An 8946-nucleotide genomic window follows, 5' to 3' on the forward strand; every position below is an offset into this window, starting at 1 on the left:
ATTTTCTCCCCCAAGTCGCCCCTCTCTCCCTCTCTCATCTCCTCCACTCCCCCCCCTTGGATCTTCATCGATTCTTCGCCGTTTTTGCGGATCGAGATGGCCCCGAAGAGAGAAACGTAAGCTCCTCCAATCCCTCCAATTAGTTTTTGCAAACTTGCTTCCGATTCGACGCATTATTTGCTTGAAATCCCTCATATTTTTGAACTTAGATTGGATTTTTTTCACCTAAGATTGATTGTAGTTGTAGTTCTTAGTTCTTTAGTAACTAGTGGTATTGGATATGAACTCTAATCAATAGTTCATATGTTAGTGTGAAGATGAACCCTAGTTCATAATTTTTTTTGTTAAAAAAATTATGATGTAATGTTGATATGAGGATGAACCCTAGTTTGATGATGCATGTTGATATGATGATATGATCTAGTGTGAAGATGAACCCTAGTTTGATGATGCATGTTGATATGATGATATGAAGATGTTGTTTGGAAAAAATTATTTAAAAATATGATGTATGTTGGAGGATTTTTTTTGATATGATGCATGTTGATATGATTTGATCCATCATGTGTAGTAGATGTTGTTGGAGAAATACGCTTAAGATTTTATTTTTGATATGATGCATGTTGATATGATTTGAGTTCATTTTTTGTTTATGTATGCTTTATGCTTATGGTGCTTTTGTTTATGAAATTTTATTAAGGCGGCCACCTCTTGCGGACAACATCGGCCAACGGTACTGCATGCTGGACTGGGCATTCGACAAGGGTCATCGTGCCTGTTTCATAGAGAACGGAGAGGTAAGTGATATGAATGAAATATTGATCAAATTTTTCGGATTGATGAAAATAATTTCCTAACTTTTGGCGTTCACTTTTTGACAGATGCTCCAGCCACTGCGCATGAGGGGTCACGGGGTTCATGGGCATATGGACTATGACGAGCGCTACGCGCCGTTCTTCAAGAGAGCCCGTCTGTTGGGTTTTGTGTTGCAGTTCAAGCGCCAGCCGCCGACGCTTGTCCACGCGGCTCTGACAGCGTTGATTGACCGGTGGCGACCGGAGACCCATTCTTTCCATCTGCCATGCGGGGAGATGACGGTGACCCTCGAGGACTGGGAGATGATTACTGCAATGCCGATCGAGGGTCATGCACTCATCGGTCGAGTGGAGAGGGCCAACTGGCAGCAGAGGGTTACCACCCTCATCGGCGACTACCCCGGTGCCAAGAGTAACCGTACATCCGGTGTGCCGTTGACCTGGCTCTCGGAGCACCGGAAGACATGCCCCCAAGGCGCAGATGAGGCGACTGTGGAGTGGTACGCGAGGGCCTATCTATGGTATATTCTCTCGGAGGTCGTGTTTCCAGACAGCTCCGGGAACTCTGCCAACTGGGCGTCTCTGTTCTTCCTAGCGGACTGGGATGCAGGGTACAGTTGGGGGACCGCGTCTCTCGCCTACCTATACCGTTCGGTAAGAGAGTGTCTAATTGCCTACCTACCTACGAAAGTGTGTCCATGACATTTTCTTATATCTGATCCTCATTTGATGTTTTGCAGCTTGACGACGCAACGCAAAGGACGGGAGACAAGTCCAATATGGGTGGCTTTGTCTGGGCCTTCTCCATTTGGATGTGGGAGCGGCTGCCGGTGGGGCGTCCGGAGAAGATGCCAAGACGCCCATGGGAAGACTATAGCGAAGACGGCGACGAGACTCGAAACCCCACCGTAGCTTACGAGTGGGACGTTGTCAAACTCTACACGGGCCTAAACAAGACTTCGTACAAGACCTACACCAACGAGTTGGACGCTTTGACGCATACGCAGGTATATGAACTCGCTCAACACCTTTCTCTTTGATTCCACTTTTGACCGAGAGTGGGAACTTACCAATGTATATGTAATAGGTAAACTGGTGGCTGTATCATGACCGAGAGTGGGCCTTCGATCTGAACGTGATGTGCGATGCGGACAGTGGTCTCTGGAGGTGCATCGTGCCCAATGATCTGTGTGTACGCCATCGAGTGGCACTTGCCACACCGCGTGGCCACGCAGTTTGGGATTTATCAGCACACCCCACCGGGCCAGCCCACCGATACCGGCGGCCACGCGCTCCACCTGTGAGCGCTTTGTTCTCCGTGCCCATGATTTCATTACGCTTATCATGTTTCTTGTTGCTTATGATGATCTCATTGCGCTTATGATGATTCTTGTTGCTTATGCCTTGCAGGATGAGCCGGCAGAAGAATCAGTCAATCACAGACTGGGAAGAGGAGCATAAGACTCATGTGACGGAGTGGAACCGGCGGAGGTTCCGTAAAGACGTGGAGAGGAAAGTGACTAACTGGGATGATTACCTGGGCCGACACATGAGGTGGTACGATGATGGCCAGAAGCACCGTCTTCGTCTCAGGCCTCGGTGGACGGCGGGAGACATCGCGGAACTGGAGAGGGATGACCCCGAGGAAGCGGCCTACCAGACCGGCATCAGAGACATGCACAGTGGATTTAGGGAGTTTGCACCCCTCATCAACAGAGTGGTAAGTTCGAGCCGACGGTTGTATTTAAACTATTTCATTCGTCATCGTGACTGACTTATGCCGTTGCAGTCTGGTGAGCTGAACAGATGCATCTTTGAAGCCTCAGATGCACTAGGTGATATCCCCGGGAGCGTACAATCCGAGAACAAAATGAGGGGGACGATGAAGGTATAATTTCAGCCTCCTCGGAACAGATGCATCTTGTTCACTTGCAATCATAAACCTGATACTTATTATGCCCTTCATCGTGAGTGCGGAAGTTCGTGAAGCGTTGTCGCAAGCTGGTAGGGCTGCTTGGGTGTGCTGGAGCTGGGTCAGTTGAAGCTTATCAGCCTGTAGCCACACAGGGTCTCATCGGCTCATCGAGCCATGCTCCCTCATCGTCTAGGTTGGTTGGGGAGGAGGAGGAGGATGAGGAGGAGGAGGAGGAGGAGGCCACATATGAAGAAGGGGAGGAGGAGGATGAGAGCAACGGTGAGGAGGAGTACGATGAAGATTATGGACCTCCACCAACTCAATCATCTCAACAATCTCAGCTGCCAAAGAAGAGGAATCCGAAGAAGAAGGATTTGTTGAGTCCGGACCCTTTCCAGAGACCGGTTCCTCGCCGGCCCAAGAAGAAGACCGAAGAGACTCGTTCCAAGAGGGGAAGGAGCAAGTGATTATGCTCTTCGATACTTGGCTCTTTTAGTTTGGTTGAACTCCGTTTGGTTGAACTTGTCTAGTGCTTGTGAAACTACGTGGAACTATGTGTTTGGTATTTGTGGATCTATGTGTTTCCTACTATGTGGAACTCCGTTGAAGTTCGTTTGAAATGTTATATGCACTTCAAGTTATCTAATGTTATGTGATGCCCAAGTTTAATTGTTTAAAATCTGTGATATTGTTGTGATATTTCTGAAACTTGCTGTGATATTGCTGTCATATTGAATTCGAAAACAAGCACCAAATGGACTAGAAACAAGAAAAGAGAGGACCCTACCGCCAGGGCTCCTGGCGGTAGGGTCAGACATCCTACCGCCAGCCCCCATGGCGGTAGGGCGCACCTTACCGCCAGGGCCCTAGCATTTTTCGTTACAGAAACTTTACAATGGAAAACACAAGACCCTACCGCCAGGGGTCCTGGCGGTAGGGTCACACAGCCTACCGCCGGCCCCCATGGCGGTAGGGTGAACCTACCGCCAGGTCCACTGCACATTTCGTTACAGAAGGATTCTGCCACCCCCTACCGCCATGGGCCCTGGCGGTAGGGTTAGACAGCCTACCGCCATGGCCCATGGCGGTAGGTACTTATCCACGTCATCGCAGTCAAACGGCCACCGCCCCCCCCTTGTCGCACTCTACCGCCATGGGTCGTGGCGGTAGGCTGTCTAACCCTACCGCCAGAACCCCTGGTGGCAGCAAAAGGGTCAAATCCCGAATTTTTTTTGCAACCGGGGTCAGATCCTAAAATTCTTTGTCAAAAGGGTCAAAACACGAAATTTTGCCCCGTCTGGATGGATCAGGTCGAGCCTCCCCTGCGCCAGAGCCTTCGCGGGCCCATGGACCCGTCGCGCTTTATCCGTTTGTGGCCCGCGTGGGTTCAGCTTTCGTCCATCGTGTTTTTTAATCAATAATGAGGAATTGTATTCCTCAACAACCAGCTGATATATACAAATAATGTCTCCTGGATCATGAGGCCACACATGCGTACCCGCTTGAGTAAATAACTTCGCCAAGATATGAGCTTCATCATTGAAATCCCTCAATTCAGGACTGAATTGCACCTTCCCAAGCTGGATTCTTCTCATCTCCATCTCCTTGATTGACAAACTGTATGGCCCATGGTTTGATTTGGAAATTGCTTTGATCACCTCACTACAGCATATTACATTTGCCCTGACGGAAAAACAAGAGATATTGTTGGGTAAGCCATTCAGCAACAGCCGATTGTCAGTGACACACTGTTGGCAATACTTTGTTGGGGATAGGCACATAGCTCCAACAACCTTGCTGGTGCTTGGTTTTACCGGCGGTGGTCACTATGGGCAATCTAGTGAGTACTAGACCACAAACACCCATGTTATGCTTACCAATAGCAAAAAAAGGTTGTTTATATTTAAACGGGTAGCCCGACAATGCTGCTAGATTAGACAAAGAGGAACCCCTTGAAGGTTGTTCCAAAATGGTTGGCAAGTTCACCCAATAATTGTTCATCGCTACATGAAGTTACTGACAAGAAATTTTGATACTTTTTGCACATTTTTTACTACATGTTGCTTAATACATTCAATTTTGAATGTTTATCTAGATAAAAAATGCAGATGGTCTCACCAAATTATAAACACAAATACAATATTATGATCATACTGTCAATTGTTCAATGTACATATCATCTTAAAACCATATTTTATCATAAATTGTTTAGTGTCATGGGTGGCCTATATCCAAGATCGGTAGAAGCATATGCATAATTCAAAAGGAAGAACTTGCCTTTCATCGGTTTTAGGCATTTGCCGAGAACAGTTAGGAGTAGCATGCAAGGAATGATGAGGCTCCACCAAAGAGACCGAGGTCATGAAACTCCTCCTCTCAAGATAAGGAGGGAAGAGCAAGAATCCCAATTCAACCTCCAAGAGGTATGAGTGTAGGAAGGCCGAGAAGGAGAGGTTAAGGAAAGGAGCAAAAGCTCCGGTGTCTTGAGGGAGAAGTTTGATGAGATAAAAACAAAGAAGGAGATCATGGCTAAGATGCTGAGAATATAGAAGGCGTTGGCAGATGAGAGGAAGCAAGAGAAGTTAGCAAGGTGGTAGAAGGTCAATGAAAATTTGGAAAGAAAGGCTCGGGCTGGGAGCACTTTCCATGGCGGAGTAAAAGTCTCAAGCTAAGGAGTGGGGGGGGCTTAATTATTAGGAGTCCACGATGAAGGTGAAGGCTGAGAAAAAAATGAACAAGAATTTCAAGCAAGAAAAAAGGATTAAAATGGTATGTATGAGAAGCTATGAGCGGTTTGGGAGTTTACATGTGGTTAGATGTTGTCTTGCAATACGGGTGGGACAATGGGAGGAGGTCTGGACTTTGGCGTGGGGAGTGGCAAAGAGAGTGTGTGATATTTCTTAATTTGATGGTTGGTAGTGGATGCATATTTGTATTTTCATGTACTCTTGGGGTGATGTTTAATCATTTGTTGAGTTATGTGGTATGTCGATGAAATGCTTGAGATGATTTTAGATGTATGTTGGCTAATTTTGTGCGCAACCATCATTTGAATTTAAAGCTTACAAATTCAAATTGCAGATTTGAAACATAAACTGTTGGGCTAGAAACAATGAAGTAGGAATTGTTATGATGAGAAATTGGAGGTATAATGTGCTTGCATATCTTTGAAGTTACTCTACCAGCGTAATATATTTTTATCACTTGTGCATATAGTTTATTACTAAACTCGATGCAATTTCAATATCAAGTTCGAAGGAGACACAACTTTTCCAATACATTAGTGAACCAACAGTAGTTTGCTAAACACTTTTGACAAAAAACTGCAGGTTCTTACATAGTAAGCTCCTCGTAAAACCATTGCATACTACTCTCTTTTCTTACCATATACTAGAAATCACTATCAAGAAATTTGTAGAACCATACACTTCACATATTTCTACCAAAATATATTTAAGAATGTTGAAATGTGTATAAATAGAGATATACATGCACTGTACACCGACACAAATGTCGTAATATAATCTGGTGAGCCAAAATAATATTTACTTTATCTCAATTGCAAGTAATCCTACATAATGTTGGGGCAATATCTAGAAAAGAGAAAAGTGATGTACTAGAACATAAGTTTTAAATATGTAGCATGATGTGGTGAAATCTTTTTCAATGGTACATGCTAGAAATGTATAGGAGAAAAATATATGTTAAGTCTGAAATTATCTAAAAATGAAATATATAGAAGTATGAAAGTTTGTTATAAATATTTTGTTTTAACACATCTCACGACTAAAAATAATTTAGAATGAGAACTTACTGTAAACTAGTAGAACACCCGTGCGTTGCTGGGCTATAACACATATAAATGAAACAATGATTAATGTTATCTCCAAGGTCAAAACTCATAGCGAAGGAGATATAGAAGCTTAAGAGAGATGTGAGGGTGAGGGTACGACAGCTCCAGATGTATCTTTTCTTCCCTGCCTTGTGAGCCATTGTCGGCTGCATGATCTCTTCCGGATGAATCTCGCTCTGTGCATTTTAAAAACGAACCGAAAAACCATACTGAACAAATTTTACGGTTTCTGATTTCAGTATAATATGAATTTTTCATACCGTTTTGAATTCTGATTTTTATGGTATATCCCGAAAAGCAAATGGTTAATTGAATAAACATAAGTGTGTATATATTTATTTTTCTTGAGGCGAACAATCATACAAGTAGTCATTTTTTTTCTGTGGGTACCTCTGCACCATGTTAGCAGTAGGCTGAACCTCACCTCCTTTTTCAGTAGTATCTTTAGCCCGAGCTTTTTCTTCAACATCAAGAGATGCAATCAGATTTTCAACTGATATCTCCTGTCTCTTATGCTTCAGAGTTGTGGCGAAATTCCTCCATGAAGGAGGCAACTTTACAATCATGCACCCAGCCACGAATTTGTCGGGTAGAACACATTTAAGGAGTTCAAGTTCCTTCACAATGCACTGTATCTCATGAGCTTGTTCAACCACAGAACGGTTATTCACCATCTTGTAGTCATGAAAACTCTCCATGATGTACAGTTCACTGCCTGCATCTGTTGCACCGAATTTTGCATTCAGTGCATCCCACAGAATCTTTCCGTCATTTATGTGCATGTACACATCACACAGACGGTCAGCAAGAACACTCAGAATGCATCCCACAAACATAGTATTGGCTTCCTGGAATTTTCTCCGATCTTCGTCGGTCATTCCCTCTGGAGCACCAACACTAGCGTGGAAAACTTTCAGAGCAGTAAGCCAGAGCGTGGTCTTCACCTGCCACCTCTTAAAGTGCACACCGGTAAACTTATCCGGCCTCAGTGCATCAGCGAATCCAGCCATAGTTAACTCAGGAAATTGCCTATAATTAGGTTTTTGGATTGTTGGAATATTAGGCAAGTTCATGATTAATTCCAGTAAATAATGCATGACTAGAAGAGATACTAGCATGCAATAATCTAGCAAACTAGAAGAACAGCAAGACATGCATAACAGCAGCAAACACGTAACAATAGCTGTAGAAACAGACATGAACAGAGGATGTTGGACGTACTGATCGTTAGCTATTATGGGTGCGACAGTGTTGATGACGATGTTAGCGACGATCTGCTGCTGACGGCGATGAATATGACGATGAGTAGCACCGCCCGACTTGGACGGAAGACGACCCGTGATGACGAATTTGAGCAGTCACGCACAACGCTTCCCAAAAACCTAATTCGTCCTCTCCCGGTGCAGGATCGCAAAGACGAACGGTTCCGGAGACCTGCTCTCCCACGCGCCGATGCACGCCAGCGTTTGAGATGGAGTAGACTACGATGGCGGCGCAAGTTGTGAGATGAGGCAAAACCGTAGGTGTTTTTCGGTGTGTCTCTGGCCGCAGCCGGTAGCTGTATATATATTAGGACCAGAGGCGGTATTGTGTCGCGACCACAATCCCAAACCAACTCGGTTTCTAATTCGTATACTTACCGGACAAGAAATCAAAAACTTGTCTGCCAAGACATAAAATTAAAACGGCAAAAGGAAGCTGCGCTCCTGCAAGGAGACGGACCAGATTTCGGCGGACCATTCACGCGCATGTTGCATGTACGCGCCGCCTCGCCTCGCCTCGCCTCGCCACGGCCCGGCAAGGCGAGGCGAGGCGAGCGAGCGCGCGCGTGTGGTTTTCCCTTTGTCTTCTCACACACCACTTAGAGTGGTGGAGAGAACCCACTATATAAAGAGGTCCAACTCTTCTTCAACTTCCGGGGTGGGACTAAACTTAGCACCACTACTTGCCATTTTACACATGGGATTTGAGATTTCAGAAATTGCTATGGGCCTAGCCCATTAATTCTAACAATCCCCCACCAGATCTCAAATACCCATTTAGAGATTTGCCTTCTCTCACCACTTGTTTAATATACCAGTGTTTCAGCAGAGACTGTTAAGTTGAACTTCTGCCTAGAACTTTAAGCTACATCCATTCACAACTTGACAATGGACTATGCCTTGAATTGCTAGTTTTGTGTGAACAGGTTTCACTCAAAGTCTTAACCAGTACCTGACCGCCAGTAGGCTACCCCGCGGTTTGGAGCTTATACGTCATACTCCCTGGTCTCTTCGTGAGCTTACTAGAGATCACCCAAATCTCATAGACTGCGACGTTTACAGTCAGAACTCATATAGGTGTGTTCTTTCAAGACTGCTTTG

This window comes from Triticum aestivum, chromosome 2D (genome assembly GCF_018294505.1).
Source record: "Triticum aestivum cultivar Chinese Spring chromosome 2D, IWGSC CS RefSeq v2.1, whole genome shotgun sequence".
NCBI classification, from domain to species: domain Eukaryota; kingdom Viridiplantae; phylum Streptophyta; class Magnoliopsida; order Poales; family Poaceae; genus Triticum; species Triticum aestivum.